Source organism: Sceloporus undulatus, chromosome 4 (assembly GCF_019175285.1).
Source record: "Sceloporus undulatus isolate JIND9_A2432 ecotype Alabama chromosome 4, SceUnd_v1.1, whole genome shotgun sequence".
NCBI lineage: Eukaryota > Metazoa > Chordata > Lepidosauria > Squamata > Phrynosomatidae > Sceloporus > Sceloporus undulatus.
Genome location: NC_056525.1, coordinates 160,659,822 through 160,677,432, shown reverse-complemented (window position 1 = coordinate 160,677,432; position 17,611 = coordinate 160,659,822).

The following is a 17,611-nucleotide window of genomic DNA, read 5'->3' as shown; positions in this document are numbered from 1 at the left end:
TTTCTCAAATATTTAATACACTACAGCTTTAACACACACACACAGCGAGAGAGAGAGAGAGAGAGAGAGAGAGAGAGAAAGAGTTCTGTCTGTGACATTAGTTTCTTCCTTCAATACCTATGAATTTCAAATAAAAACTTTATCTTTTGGAATTCTGTTCTCAAATATAGGTCACAGTGACTTCTAGAGGGCTTAGCTCTAAGAAAATCACTTTGCCTCCAGGAGATACAAATCTTAATGAAGAGAGCCAAAAATGTCTTACTCTATAGAATACATTTATTACTGATTTATCAGTTCATTATCCTGCTAATTTATAAATCTGGAAAATCTGATTAATTTTTCTTCTATCCTTGTGTCATCATCTACCAAATGCTGCATAAAATCCACTAACAAATTATAAATCCATGGAAACTCCACAGAGACCAAGCCTAGTCCAAAAAAGGGTGGGGGTGGGGAAAGCTCCCCAGGTGATCAGTTCCATAGATAAAAGTAAGAATTTAAATAAGTGGTTGCATGAGATGGTTCAGTACCCTGTAGTAATGCACTGCAAGTCACAATTGTAATTTACAGTCAAGAAAGTTGAGCTGCTATCTACAGAGCAATCTCTATGGCTTTAGTTTGGATACATCACTATTCTGTTTGTAAAGTAATTATCCTATGGGTGAATGAGATGAGCAGCAGAATTTGTGGCTTGGTCACTGGATGGGTCTCCTTTTGATCTTCACATCATACTTACATTTTCAGTCTTCACAGGTGTTCTTCAGAGATGATGGTGCCTGGACAAGCCTACACAAGATAAGGACCATATAAGACAGGGAGAACAACTTCTCTGGGTTGAGAGGCCATATTACCTGCCTCAGGGCAACACTAATTTCACATTTTACTTGTTTTATCTTGCTTTATCTTCTGCTCTACTGTGCAGGAGGGTGACAGAATGTCCTTTCATCCCTTGTGTGATATGAAAGAGTATTTGAAAGAGTTGCAAGAGAAGAGAAAGTAGAAAGACAGAGTTCTTTACGAAATGTTTGCTTGTTTAAGTGGCCACGGTTTTAGTTGGGCTTTATGAAAACACTGTCCCTTTCTTTTTAGGTTTTAGCTATTAAATGTTTTTCCTTTATTTTTTTTAAATCTGCCTTGAATGAAGCCAAGACATCAATTTCCTGAACTAAATAATCTGTTCCTTTCACCTCTGATAATGGTCCATAGCAAAATGTATGTAGATCATTTTATCACAACATTTTCTATTTACTGTAGATCCAAATCATCAAGATGTAGACCTTCCCACACTGATTCCTTCTGTGAAAGACCTCAATGCAAGACATTAAATGACATTGGAAGAGGACCAGTGTGTCATGTACCTTACATAGGTATTACATTATGAGTCCGCTTTAGTTGCCATATGGTTCCATCCTATGTAATTTCACATGGGGATGGTATTTAGAATTCTCAGTCACAGAGCTCTAGGCTCAGGATTCCACAGGATGCCACCATGACGGTAAAGTGTAATAGTGTAATAAAATGTAATATTGCTAAAAGTGTATATTATGAAGGGGTCCTATGTTAAGGGGATGGAGGCATCAGCCATTGACTTCAGCTGGCTAGGACATCCGGAATTTCAGATAACTGAGGATATAAGAGGACAGCATTGGGCCTATATTGTCACATTATACCCTTTAAGCCACAATTATCTTTCCTGTGAAGTGCAGGACACCGAGTTTCCCCCTGATTTTTGTGAGAGGTGGGGACAACTGGCTTTGAGATAATATGTGTGTGACTACTTCAGAAAAAAAGTTTACGGAAGATCTGTGATTTACAGATGTGAGGGGGGGGGACCCACCATGGACAATTTTAAGAACTTATCTTTGTCTATTGTCTGAACCAGGAAGTGGTGGATTGTGCAAAGTGTATGAATTAAACAAAAATAGTAAGCATTCAGAGTTCCTCTTATGTAGTATGTTTTAGGCTACAAAGTCTATGGTGCCTGGAGCAAATATTCCCCTTAAAGGTCTCTCTACATACAAATCCTACACACATACCACCTCTCTGGAAAATTCATCACATTCCTCCCCACCCACCACATACCACCTCTCTGGAAAATCATCAGCTCTTTCCTCCAAACTTTGACACCACAATAATTGGCAGACCCATCCAACTCAGCGAAGCTGGAAAGTGTTCACAACCCTATTTCCAACTGTTGAGAATTTGCTGGACGAGAAACTTTAAAAATGGGGCTAGAAATATGGGATAGTCATGAAAAATTAAAAAGGTGATATTTGCAGGAAGTTGATTGTTGAGTCTATACAACATCACCTCTTTATGCTGTACGAGTAGTTATCGTAAAGTAATAATGATCCCCTGGCAGTTATTCGGGTACAGTGGTACCTCGGGATACGACATACCCAGGTTACGAATTTTCGGGATACGAAAAAATCCCATAGGGATATTGTTCGGCGGTTACGAAAGTTTTTCGGGTTACGAAAAAAACTCCGGCGCTATTTAAATGGAGCCGCGGCGGAGCCGCGGCTTTTCCCCATTAGCGCCTAGGCATTTCGGCTACGAAGGCTTTCGGGTTAGAGAAGCGGCCGCGGACGAATTAATTTCGGAACCGAGGGCACCACTGTATATTGAGAATTTGTCACTGATCATTGATCCTTAAGTGCATGATGTTGAGAAAAATCCGTTCATTGTGTCCTTATTCTTGTTACAGGTGTGGCCGAAGTGACTAAGTCTAACGTGGAGAAGAGGGGAGGCTCACAGCATGATAAGTTCCTGCTTGAAGGTAATAGTGCCCGGCAAATTCATGATGAAATGATGTAGTTTATGGAAACAATTGCATAATCTTATGACACTATTCTGAGGTGGAAAAGGAATTCCAAACTGGCCACATGTCCCTCACAGATGAGTCAAGACCTGGAAGACCATCATTGACCGATGATGTTGGGCCACAGGGAGGAATGTGGCGTGTTTAATCCTGGAAGACAGACAAACAACCATCAAACGACCATGAATGAAATGGTCTCCTTATGGTAGATGTGAGAAATTGTTCATGATGGAACTGCATCTGTCTAAGGTGTCTTGCACACTGGGTTCCATGATTGCTAACCCCTTTCCAGAAAACAACATGGCCTGGACCTTTCAAGACAGATGTCGATGCTGTTGGAACAGGAGAAAATGGGTTTTTTTTTTTTGTTTTGTTTTTGGTCACGGGTAACCATGGATGATCCTGGATCTATCAGTATGATCCCGAGATGAAAACCATGAGAGGTGGAAGCATGCCGTTCCCCTACCTGCAAAAAGGCAAAGGTGCAAAGTCAGCAGGGAAGGTCATGCTCTCAGTTTTTTGAGACTGTCGGAGTCATCTCTCACCGATTATCTTACAAAGAGACAAACCATAACTGGCACATACTACAACAATCTTCTGGACAAATGTGAGATGCTCTGAAAAGAAACGCCATGGTATGCTCTCAGAGGCATTCATCTCCTAGCTGACCATGCACCAGCCCACTCATCTCAAGTTGCAGTTAACAAAGCAGGGCATTGTGCTTTGAGTTTTTGCAGTATTCACCTTATTCTCTTGACTTTGCACCAAGTGACTTTCTTGTACCAAGAACTGAAAAATCCATTGAGAGGTCATCGATTGGCAAACAAATGACATCGTTCCTGAAGTGGACAGAGTGGTTTAGGTGCAATCTGCAGAACTCTAAAATAACAGTCTTCGGAGGGTCAAGGAAATGCTGGGGGGAAATTGTAAATCTGGATGGCAACTATGTAGAGAAAAATCAACAACTACAAATCATAACACACTGCTGCAATTTTTAAAAAGGGACAATTAAAACTTTATGTACCCCAATATATGGTTGTGGTGTGGTATAGTCCCAGCTGCATTTTCCCTATTTCTCTGTTAAATGTGGCCAGACCTTTCATTTCAGTAAAATGGAAGACAGTGTTCAGTGCATGTTGTCATCTCAGTGGAAAGAATTCAAGCTTCTGCTGAGCCTCTTATTATTTAGCTCAATTAAAGAACGAGGGAGTGCTTTGCCAACTTTGCCATTTCCATCATTATGAATAATTAATTATTTTAAATGCCACTTTGATTTTTTAAAATGAAAAGCAAACCCTAAATCCTAAATAAGCATGCATAATGTCTGGTTCAATTACTTTAAATACAATCTCTCTGAATGTTGCCTAATGCACCCTTATGTATTTCTGGTCATAGTTTTAAAGTAGATGGGTTTATAATCCCACCCCCTTGTATCAGAAGGACATATTTCAGGGTTGTACTGCCTTCTATGGTTACAAATTAAAAGAAACAAATTACTCAGCAATCCCAATGGATTGTTGCAAACATTTGAATCACAAGAGCTATGACAAAGGTCCCTTTTAAAATGCAATGATCAGCGTCTGTTGCTTTTAATCATTCTAAAATAGTTGTTCAGAGGCTTGATTGATTATTTTCCCCTCAGTTTGATTGTTGAAATTACATGAATACCACCAGAGAATGAAAAGCAGAAACACTAATGATTTTCACTGCCATTGCCTCCAACAAGTTCCACGCCAGTATGTACAGTTTTCACTGGAAAAATTAACCATATGTAATGTTTACACCAGGATAGAACAGAATAGGGAAATGGTAGTCTAAAGATGCATGGAAGAGCTTGGGCCAGTAACCTTTTAGAAGCATGGTTACAATATATTTCTTTCCTTTATAAAGTACTATCACATTGTAATGTCAACAAACTTTTGAAACAGGAACCTAGTTGTTATCTCCAATGTTACTTAAAACTAACATTTAAATGTCAGTTACTAAAGAACCAATCCGATGCGAAAGCCACTGGCTTCTTGTAAAAAAAATGCAAGTATACTCCCAACCACTTCATCAATACCTCAACAAGAGAGCACAAAGAGCAAATCGGAAGGAAAATCACCTTACCTAGTTACCCTGATCCACAGTGACCACAGGGGGGGGCTTGTCTCCATGAGAGGTGAGTTGGAGATAGACTAATCATTCACGTAGTGTGTGGGGACCAGACATGGTTGCCCCTGTTGGTTTTTTCCCCCCACCCTTGATGGGATGCAAATTTAGGTATTTCTGAACTCTTCCCCCAGGCTTACACTGATGTTGCTGTGGAGCACAGCCACAACGCCTGTGAGACACTTCAGGTTTTATGCTAAAACGAGATAAATCCTCCTTTCCCCCCTAGGGAACGCCTTGAGGGCAATGAAAATGGCCCCTCATCTCATCCTCCTTTGGATGGGCTCACTTAAAAACTAGGTGAGGCTGATTTCTTTGGTCTATGTAGATATGCCCAAAATGGCAACATGCGGCCGGATAATGGAGCCAGTACATGAACCATCCTCCTCCTATTCAGTGAAGCCACCGTTCTGAAGAGAGGGCAGAAAAGCTCAAAATTAGACGTTACACTTTCGACGGAGCTCCGTCTTCCATCTTAAGTTGCCCGCATAGCGCTATCACAGTTACACCTTCCACTAAGGAAAGGGAAATTAATTCAGTAGATCGTACTTGACTAGTCCTTCCCAATTCTTACATTTGGACCAAAAATTACATCAGTCCCCCGCCAGATTCACCAATTGCAGGGATGTGCGAAGAAGAACCACGTATCGAACACTTCTAAAACTGAGCTGTTAGATCTCTCCATCCTGACTTCTATGAATTAGTTTTACTCCATTCTCCTTGCCAAACTGAAGTGAATGGGAAGCGTGGACCTTTTATTCTATGATGGCACCCTTATGGGATCTTCTTCAAAATTGCCACCCAACCATTATGAATCGTTAATTTTTTGCCCCCTCTTGCCCCCACCCCAGTCTGACGCCACTGTAAGTGATCAGAACTTGAAACCCAGGTACCGTTCACTCCTGCCTTCCCAAATTCTATGGAAGCGTGAGGAGTGGAGTGCAGGGTGTGGGTTTCAGTGTAATTGCCACAAAACAGAGGGATAAGTAGATATATTCAGTTGACGAGGAGCTAATACACTTGGGTAATAGCTAACCCAGACTAGATTTCTACCCTCCTAGCTTCAATAATGCCTAAGGCAAATGGGACTCCAGGATGATGATCACCATGATAACTCGAGGTGGTGGCAGTTTCCCAGTTGGTTCGGCACGCCGACAGCTCTCATTTCACTGGGGACAGATCTGACGCGACTCCCTCCCGATTTCTGACAAAGACAAGCTTCCTGGTAAACACCTCGCCTTTCAGGGTGCATGAAAGGGTAGGCTGTTGGGCTTGCTTAGCCAATTTAGTGTAGCTGCCTCTGTCAATAGAACTACTAACAGAAGAACGGGGGGGGGGATAGTTGCTTTTGCCCTGTCACTCTCTCTACGTACCCTCAAACTTTAACTGGCGGGCCGAACCCCTAGAACAGTTTTTCGCTAGCCTGGAAGGATATAGGTGTCATGGCCCAGCCAAGATCAGCTCTCGGGGTGGCGAGGAGGAGCAGGCCTCCTCCAGAGCCAGGCTGATGAGGCACGCCAGGTGCTGTTCCTGCCCCTGCCAGGTCCCCAGCTGTGATCCTCCCGTCCCAGAGGAGGAGGTTCAACCAGGCCGCCTCGGCCACACGAGAGGCTTCCTTCGGTCCCACCGCCTAGTGGTGAGTCTGGGCAGAAGCTTGCCTGCCAGGTGCCTTCTTACAAGAGGCAGAGGCCGAGCGTTCTTGCAGACACCGACCAGAGGCTGCGCGGAGAGGCCAATCAGCCAACCGCCTCAGGTGGCACGAGGCGAGCCAGTTTCCCTACTTACGTGGGAGAGAGGGACTAATGCTGGTTGCTAGAGTTTATTGCCTGATCCCTTGGCGTGATTGCTGCCAGCTCCTCTTCTCTGATTCTCTGTTACCTTGACCTTGGGCCCGGACTTCGTTATCTCTGGCTGTTTGACCCTGGACGTGTTGGACTACGCTGTTTCCGGTATCTGACTTCGGCCTTGACTCGGAACGTGGATCTCTGGACTCCTGACTCGGCCGTATCTTGACCTGCCCTCGGACTGCTTCCTTGCTGGATCTGCTTTATTCCACTGAACTAAAGGCTCGGTTATCAGCTACGGTCCGTGTTGCGGCCGCTTTCGCCGGCCAATAGGTATGGACGGAGAAAAGGACTTCCTGCTCACTAGCCGTAGGCTGCCACTACACTGTTGGCTTAAGCCACTCTCAACAGGAGTGGCTTTTAAGCACCTCGTAAGATGGACAGCGAATGTCTGCAGTGGTGGCCACTTTTTTGTACAGCCAACAGATTTTATCCAATCCATGCTCAATACAAAAGCGACTTGTCCTACAGCTACGGATACCTGACTCTAAGCATTCTTGCCCTCCTTCAGGTTGATTCACACGTCCTAGTTGGTTCCGTTTCTCTGCTGGGTCACTCAAGATGGCCGTGTCAAGCAACGTGTGTCGGATGTTTATCACACTATGCTCTTAAAGAGGTAGCTTCCGTGTGACTCCTCTAGCCAGCCTCCTGTTGCGCATGCGGGCTGTGGCAGTTTTAAGGAGCTGAACTTCTCTGCCTGAGACTTCTCAATACCCCTCCTTAAACTGCCCATTCCCACGCATGCAACAGGAGGCAGCTGAGGAGAGTCACACTGGAATAGTACCTCTTTCAGAGTGGTTGACTAAACCACCGTCGTTACAGACTGCCAGTAGTCTTTTCAATGCGTCTGCGCCCCCGATGCAGCGTGAAAGCAGGAGATCCACGACAGGATCCATCGAGGCGCTACGGTGACCCGAATTAGTGATCCCGTACCCTTGTTCCCCCATGCCATTTGACCGCACGGATGCGTCCGAAAACCTTCGCACTGATTCCTTTCGTTATTGTTCGGATTGTGATTTACGCAGGCATCGTGAGGCTCCGCTGAAAGCTAAGCTATTGTTTTATTTTATTTTCCTTTCTAGTATACTGCTCTGGCAGCTGGGCTAAACCTTTTGATTTTTTAGTGTCATGATCGTTCCAGGGTGGCCTTTAGCTTCAAAGAAATGTAATTGCTGCACAAACCTCTAATCGCAAGCAGCAGTGAACTGCGTTCTGTGATGTCGAGCTACCACTAAAGATGGGTCCTCAAAGACCTTCTGATTAACAATTGTCACAACAAGGCGAAAGCTTTCGCCTGTGGGAGCCAATTGGACTCTCAACCAGCGGCTCAATTAGGCCCCTTCACTGATTAAATCCAGCAACATTTCTCCATACTGGGCACTTTCACAATCGTTGTTCTAATATACACAAAGCGCGATAACATGCATCAATTTCAGAATTAACCAGTGGGACGGTAACATTCTCTAGAGTACGCTTGTATTTTCAGGGTTGGCACCTTGCATCCAAATACAACCAGTGCCCCTGGCCCATGTAGGGCGCTTGTTGACTAGGACAAGGTAAATTCGTACTTCGACACTTTAGCCTCCTTCCTGCCAAACTGAATGACTTATTAATTCAAGGATTTTATTTGCTTCCAGTGGTCTTACTCTGCCCTGCTATTCCTAGCTAAGGCACCCACATTAGAAATCAGGAACATGGTCCATATGCCTTTTTAATCTAGTCGGCATGTGTGGTCTGGTTTTAGTCGACTCTGGTTGTGCTGCATATACTTATCCTTATATCGGCCTTCACTAGGATAACACCGATGAATGAAGTTGCATTGTTTGCCGTAGCCAAAGGGGGGGTAGGCTACAGGGAACATCATGACATAGGATCTTCAGCGACGAAAAACACATATCACTGAGGAGTCTCCGGTGAAAATTTCTGGAGTGGTGGGGGGACAGGGGTGTTGTGTTGGGTGTTGTGGTGTTGGTTTTAAAGGCCCACACGAGAGACGTTCAGGGAGGACGGAGGCGGAAGGGCCCAGGAATTCTGCGCAAAGGAGGGTTTGAGCCAGGGGCAAAATGACCAGACTCCCAACTTCCCTCCGGGGGAGAATAACTAGTTGAAGGCACCCATTAACAACTTCCACTATGCGTATCATAGGCAATGGACCACACGAGTCTGATAGGATTTATTCTGGCTGTATTGTGACTGAAGACTCTTTATTGAAGTTGTAACTCTTATGGTCCTGCGGGTGAGTGGCCTGCTCTTCCTTCACACATGATATAGCCTACTTATTCAGAATAAACCATTTTCAGGATCGTCTGGACTATCGACATATAGGGGTTTAAATTTTATAACCCGTGCTCTGCATTCTACTAGGAGTGGCCCGATGTTCTGAAGCAATTTCAACTGGGAAGTTTGTGTCCCTGTCAAAACAGCTCCGGTCGGAAGCCTGACTACAGCATTTTAGTCTTGCTGCAGTTGTCCTGAACCCACTTCTCCAATATCCAGACCACATGAGCGGTTACAGTAATCCCCTGGTAGTTATCATGGGTACTATTTTAACTCTTCAAACATACTCTAGCCCAGTCAACGACCTGGCGCATGACGGCTCCCGTGCATATGCCCACCCTGAGATTCAGGGGGTTTGTAACCCCATTCAGCGACAAGTTGAATCCTGTTCCCCAGTCAGCTAGGAACCACCTCTTGCTTGTCTGGAGTGAACCGCATTTGTTTGCCCTCCCAGTGCCGAGTACTAACAGTCAAGGGGCTGACATCTAGTCTATCTGTCATGCATTCACTCATTTCCCCCCTCTTCCTCCTGTCCCCGGCCATGCAACTTAAATGGTGTAGGGTCCATTCAGCGGCGACTCTTATTAACCAAGCTTTCTGTGTCGGTCTTGTTATTCCCAACTTGGTCATCAAATTCAAATCCAGACATTACGAGTGGTTAACACATTCCAACCCTGAAACTGGCGACCGACTATGTCAATTTCTGTTCTGTCATATCTATATCTTTCATTCATGGCTTCATCTCATCCTGAGTTTTTAAAATGGGGAGCTTTGGGTAATGCTACACAGTCTATAAAAAAAATCTTCCCTACAACCATTTCTGGACAGATCATGGAATGGGGCGATTATTCACAGCATGACTGGAAACTGACTAAAATGTCCTTGGTTTGGACATATAACTAATACTGGATCCTTTTTACACTGACATGTGTGTATACTATGATTCACTTACTTGCATGGTTACAGCCACAGAATCCTGGAATGCATCACATTATTCTACTGCCTCCCACACACCTGGAGTCCTTGGGTTGCTATACCAGTTCAAATGGACTCATATGTGCATTCACAGTGTGAAAGGTCCTATGGTTCTTGCTTATGTGAATGAACATTGGGATTACCCACATTCTTCCTTCCTCTTATTTTGAACCATGTGCGAAAAATCTCCTTTTCCTATCAGGTAAGATATGTTTGTTGCAGCTCTGAGTACGCAGGACAGCTTAGGGCATGCCGGGGGTTAGGGTGGCTGGTGTATACAACAGCACCTCCCCCCTTTCAGGAACTGCTGTCTACACTTGTGCTCACCCAATTTGGCCAGCCCTCAGTCCCCTCCTCCTCCCGCCTCTTCCTCTCTTCCTATCCCAAACTCTCCTGTCTGCCTCTCCTTTCACGCTAGTGCTGTTGAGCCTTCTTCCCCTCGCCTACGTTTCTTCCTGACTCATAGAGGCCAAGGAGCCTCTCTGTCTGTCTTTCTTTCATTCTCTTCCTCTCCTTCTCTTTCAGTTGCAAAGAGTATTCATAACCCCCCCCCCCACCAACTGACTTACCCCTGCCATGGTTCAGAGTCTATTATAGCAGCAGCTTGGGTTCAAGCCATGCAACTGCTGCCCGACTGCCACCCGCCCGATGCAAACCCACTACAAGCTTTGCCAGATGGCTGATTTGCAAAATCAGCGAGCTTCCGACTTTACCAAACCAGCCATCTGAGTGTGCATTTTAGGGCAGGTTGCAGTCGCGGGGCAGCATCAGCCGCCTTTTGCATGCAATAATCCCGACGCCCCCAATAGGCCTTGAAACCGGCCAAGGGTAGTCGGGGGGGTTTTTTGTAAGCCATAACCTCCATAGTCTAGTTCTCCAATCCAGGCAACCCAATTGGCCAGATGTGTATTTATTAATTCATTATGCCAAATTATCTCGTGCAGCCCTCAAATGCTGGACTATCAGGGCTTATGTCGTTTCTACACACGGCAATGCGCGGCCGGGGGGGCGCGCGCGCGCACACACACACACACCACCCCCAGGTCCTTTCAGAAACACCTTTGTACAGTATGTCCTTTCTGCACAGCAACCATGATTCTATACAAGAAACTTCTGTGCAAAAACATCATATAAGGCCCGGGCTGGTATATGTTTGACGAATCAGTCCAAACTACAACGATTTTCATCCCTCCTAGTATGCGCGGAAGTTTTAGATCCCTCATCTGCATATGTTGAGATTTTTCTCTTCCTTTGTCCACACATTTGGTTTTATAGATAGGAAACAGAGGCTGAGCTTTCCTCACCCCCCTGTTTTTGGCCTCTAGGTCAGGGGCACAAAAACGGCCGCGTGAAGGGGGTTGATGCACCGCGGGGGGCCCCCTGTCGGACCACCTGTCGGCATCACTCTTTCTCTTCCACACGAGCTCTTATGGCGCTAACAATTTGCAGGAGATGCTGATATTTAATACCTTTCACTTCACGTCCCAGGACTCGCTTAATCCTTGGCAGGAAAATTGACTAACCCAAATAAAATACCTCTGCAGACACTCAAGTTGCTGCTTTAAAGTGTATGCTAATTTCTTTTTCTGTATATACCATCCTAATGAGGGGACTCTGCTATGGTGGATCTCCAGACAAATTTTCATAGGTATGCTCTGTTTTTTTAAAAAACCACATTATGTCTTTCTTAAGCAAGACATTTCCTGTAACCACCAGAATATCTCTGTTTTGGATTTCTGTTTGGGTACCAATGCCGACAAGTTTGCCAAATTCTGCCAACTTGTCGATTTTCTCTAAAGACTGCAGAATCATATGCCGCTTATTTCCCACAGTCCTTGAGAACTGGAACAAGGTCTAGTTTGATGAAAGATTACCTTGGAAATGGGAAGGAAATGGGGCGTCCTTCACCAAGTTCAGGAGCATGCTACTCCCATTTTGTTTCCTGTGGCGCTGTAGATCTGTGGAGACAGGTGCGGCCGGACCAGCCAAGATTGCAGGGAGGGTTCATAAAAGGTCTAAACACTTTTGGTGAAATCCACGCTGGAATTTCTGAGATTCCTTCGGAGACATTTAAACCACCTTCAAAATTAAATGGTTCCCCCTCCCCCAAAATAGTCCCAAAGTGAAGGCAAGGTAAGTTCCCAAGTTCTTTTGCGCACTTCATGTTGTCCGTCCATGCCTTCGAGCGGTGTGCTGTTCGTTCAAAATATGATATACCAAACCTTTGGGGAGCGCATCTTATCTGTAAAGATCCTGGCACCAGCCTCATACTGGACTATATCTGATGGCGCTCTCTCTTGCACAGGCTTAATCCGGGGGCGCCTTTCAGATGGTTATGGGAAAGCAACGTAGAGAGAAAGAAGCTGCAAACTAATCCACTCTCGAAATCTGCAGAGCGAGTTAAATATATAGCCTTGTCCGAACATCGCCAAAGGGGCCATATTAGCCCGAACAACAACTTACTCCTTGCCAGGTCTGCACGCAAACACGACCACTACATGTGGCCGGGCTCAAGGTGTTGTTGAACTCAAACACCAGGCTTCGTTCACTATTGACTATGTTAGCTACCAGGCTCTTGAAAGTTTCAGTCAACAACATCTGGGGAGGAGGACATTTGCACCCCAGTGTTGTAAACTCCATATTATCCCTCTGTATGTATGTATGATCTGTGTGTGTGGGTGTGTGTGAGAGGAGAGCGAGAGAGAGACGAGCGAGGCGAGAGAGGAGAGAGAGAATTGAAATTCCTAATCCTCAATTCTACTAAAGCCAGGCTAACCTAATCGGATGTGTTTGTTTTTGTTTCTATTCACCACTTTAAAGGCCTACTGGAATTGCCTTTCTTTTTACCATCATGGTTGCAAATGATGCAGTTGTGAAAGTTGAATGTTATTACTTTTATTTTTTACTTGATTTATACCCCCCCCTTCAGCTCTAAAGGCTCTCAGGCGCAGCTTACAATGATTATTTTTATTACTTATTATTATTATTAGATGGTTTCCTGCCCTCGGGTTACAATCTAAAAAGGGACACGACACAACAACGCGAAGGGCAGGGGTGGGGGTGGTGGGGTTCAGGTCCACGAAATCTCTCCTCCCTGTGCGGCCTGGACCCAAGGCGGCCGACTGGACGGTGGAGGGCTAGCTTCTTAGTTCCGGTCAGGCCTCGCTGGAGTTGTGGGCCTACATCTCTCCCTCCAGGCCGGGAGTGTGCAATGCTTCATTTCCTCAATGCCCATATCTCTGCCAGTAATAGCACTGCTAGGTACAACCACAGGCAGAGACTGCACATAAATACAACAAACAGCTAGGATTTGTAAAAGATTTGAACCTCTGTGAAGTACAGAGCTTTAGCTTCTTAAAATCATCTGCGCATCCATTGTCAAGGGCCTGAATTCGAATACACCATTCGTAGTGCAAGTCTTCATATTTCAGCATCTTACGTTGTCATCCACTTTGGAGCAGTACAAAAGCGGTGAACACGAGAAATGCTAAGAACATTCTGGGTTGGTCCCAAGTGCAGAACAGGGAACGTCCAAAATTGCCGTTCGCTTCCTTCCACAGTGGGAGTGGCAGAGGAGGTGTATCTTCCAAACTTTAGTGACAGGATTATAAAATCCTGCTCTGTAGCGATTAACTACATCCTCCAATCCTTCACTCCTCCTTTGGAGCATTTGCCAGCCTAGGCTAAGATCCTGTGACGTAGCAAGTGTTACTGGGCTATTAACAAAAATGCATTAACGGCAGGCAAGGTGCATTTTTTATATATACATAATTGCCATTAATGCTGCAAAGTCCCTATCAGCCGTGTACACGTAAAATCCCTTACCACTCCATAGATTAAGTTGTTGAATTTCAGATTTAGTGGAGAAGGGTGTGCAATCACTGCGCAACCTCATCCATTATTCTTGCCTATCCTGCCGGTCAAAATGAGGAACTCCGATGCGCATCTTACCTGAATAGCAAATAAATCAAATAAATCTTCTCTGTCCCCTTGCCCTTGCGAAAGTAGCATGCTAATAGACGAGCTACAAAGTAGTAATACTAATAGCCAGCTTTGTCCACATTGCTCCCAAGGACGGAGCATAAAATCACACTAAAGGGTCCCGCGCGGCCCAAATGGAGGGCTCTATTTCATGTGGTTTAATGCATGCCCACGTGGTGCACTAAACACTACAATGCTAACCATTGTTATACTCACTAGACATGTATTTTCACATGACATCACAAGCTCCTCATGTCCTTCTGTGACTCATAACGTTTCGTGGTGGGGTGATAAGGCGCCATTAATGTGATGTATCCAAACATTTAGTGGCAGGTATCTTTTGATTGCCCAGTGGGAACCATTGAGGGCTGGACTCCAAAGGTGTCCCCAAAAGGACTGGGGATGTCCATAGACTGTGGGGTTGTTGGGGTTTTTGTTTGTTTTCATTTGACTGACCGTCCTCTGCCTGCCACGGCTGCTTTTGGACCACTGTGTGTGTTCCAAAGAAATTTGGCATGTGTCCTCGGCGCTACTCGCATTCTTGAGCGCACAAAGTCGCTTCATCGGTGAATTGAATTCACTCTGGGATCGGAAATGAAGGAGGAAAGCTCATAGCATAGATTTTTCACGGAGGGCTGAACTGAAAACAATGTGGAATCAGACAAGCCTCTGAAAACGGGACCTGTTGGACCACCACAGCTCCCAAAATCCCCACAGCTGTCCTCTAACAGCTAAGTAGAAGTTGGTAGCTGTATGTGGTGTGTGTGCATGCATTTGGGTGTGTACCCTTTTCAAATCTGCATCAATGTCATTACCACGTTATTCATATTTGCCCCCTTCACCCCAGAAATGAGGCTAGACACCATGCTTGGGTGTCTAATGGCGACATTTTTTATATACTGTTTAACTTTTCAACCTTTTCCACTACATGGGGGGTGGGGGCTTTACCATGGGTCAACTGGGTCAGAGGTTCCTACGACCCCTTCGCTATCCCTGCGCAAAGCACCCAAAGCCCAGGCGCAACCCACACTTACTTCGGCTGCTACCTTGGCCAACATTCTATGGAATGCCCTCCAGGGCATCCCTTCCTCACTTCCCTTGTGACTTAATGAGGGAATATGCCAAGAAGCCCCTAAGAGTAGCTCACCCTCATCACCAAAGTGGCACCATGTGCCATGTCCCTACCTAGAGGACAAAAGAAGGCGGAAGGGGAGAAGAAGAACAAAATTATAAACAACATTTGGAGAAGCGGAAGATGGATATTTCCTGCCATGGCAGTGCCAAAGGCAGACGCTGGTCTCATCCCAGACACCGTTCCCGATCAGGAGAAACTAAGCAGGAACACACTACCCCTCTCAAGCAAATGTAAATTATAGTTCAGGGATCCAAATATCATGCCAAGATTCCTACTTCACTTTACATACAGGATGTCAAGCTAATGAGGCTCAGCCGCATCAGTTGCTGCGCTTATAAATTTTATTCAGGCCATTTTGTTGTGTACGAACATAGAGTTCAAAAACGTTTTATGCCATCCAGTCAAATTTCTGGTTTTCTGGTTTCTGAAATTTGACTACATACTTTGAACTATATTTCTAGTTTCAAACTCTCCTCTCAGGTTTTGGACTGGTGCACATGCTTGTTTTCTCCACCTTGAACTTTGTGACTCTTGGACAATGAATCCCCACTCAGCAGGAACCCCATGGTTGATTTGGACAGGGTGACACTTTTAGCTCAGAGGAAAGCAAAACAAAAACCTCTCGAACAAATCTTTCCAAGATAAAATCTTTGTGATAGCTTTAGTTTAGGGACTGATGTGAAGAAAGACACAGCATGAACGAAGCACACAACAGCACTAAAAACAAAAATCACAGGTGAGTCTTTAGATGATTCTTGTTCCGGGAATAAGGGTATAATCACCTGTGACACTCCGCTTGATTAAAAAGGACATCCAAATGTGCTCCAATGAGCTACCTCCTATTTCTTCCACGGCTTTAATTCCATGCAATTATAGCATGGAAAATTCCCTTTGGTTTTTCTTTGCAACCAGGCTTGACTTGGCCTCCTTGACTATACAATGGCCTACTTTGTTTTGGAAATCTCCCTAACCAGTGACCCCCCATCATCATAATGCAAAAGCATTAGGCAAAAGCCCATGGCAAAAGGAAAATTCCTATCCAACTTCAAAGCAACCTAGCCAAATGGCTACCACTGAAACATAGGTGGGCTGAGTAAAAGAGAGAATTGGTGAGGTGTCTATGCGTCTTATACGCCCCCTCTGGCAGAACAGAGAATAGCTCTAGGTAAAAAATTGCACAAGTCTAGCTCCATTTTATAGAACAGAATTAAAAGAATAAGTTTATGTAAAAGTGGGTGGGTTAAAACCTATTGCACCGTGCCTAATATAAGGGAAGATGGGCAAAATAAAAGTAAAATCTCTGTGAGAGAAGAAGAAGAAGCACAGCTGCAACCAAAGTGCTACACTGGTGAGAAAAGATATCAGTATCGATAACAAGAATATCTGAGGAGCAGATGCTTCGAGGAATAGAGTGGTGTGAAGTATGGCGAGAAAGGGGAAAAGACACTCGACCAGGACGGCGACAAAAATTTGGGTTATAAAGCAGGAGGGAAAGAAACCTCGAGCAGAATAAAAAAAAGAAGTGGACGAGTTAAAGAGAGGTAAAGGAGGGACTGTAGGGACACCTGCAGCGCAAGCCAGGACTGGTATGAGAAAAAGCTACACAACGGAAGACGAGAAAAGGAGGGACTGTAGCTGGCCACAGTGGATCAAGCAAGAAAAGGAAGGGAAGGCGTCTCTAGAAAAGAACTTCGAAAGGAGAACGAGGACCGCAGGAGCCAAGGGCGAGGAAGTCAGAAGAGGAGAACAGAAGAGGAGAACAAGGAGGGACTTCCACGTGGCACCCCACCAATCCAAGGCAAAGAGAAGAAGGGCACCTGAGAAGAAAAGAACACGAAAGGGAAAGAGGACAGCAGGAGCCCAAGGAGGAAAGGAACGCCAGAAGAGGAGAACAAGGCGGGCGTTAGTGGCCCGCAGATCCAACGGCCAGAAGACGGAAGGCGCCTGAGAATAGAACACCGAAAGGGGAGGAGGAAATTAGACAGCAGGTAGCCCAAGGAGCGGAAAGCCAGAAGAGGAGCGTAAGGAGGACGTAGTGGCACCGGGATCCAAGGCAAGAAGGGAAGGCGCTCAGAAAAAGACTGAAAGGTGAAAGGAGATAGAGACACCGATGACCCCAAGTTGATGAAAGCAGAAGAGGAAGGAGAGCAAGGAGGGACTGTAGCGGCACCGCGATCCAAGGCACGAGGGGACGGCGCTCTGAGGCGAAGGCGCCTGAGAAAAGAACACGTGAAGCCCGAAGAAGAAAGCAAGAAGACTGGACAAGCATCCCCGGCAGCCAAGGAACGAAGGGCAGCACCTGAGAACAAAATACTGAAGAGGACAGAAGACAGCAGGAGCAGCGTCGGACTAGAAGAGTGAGATAAATTGCAGAAATTAAAGAGATTTTATAAGTGTAAAACGGAAATGCAAAAGAAATTGGTCAGC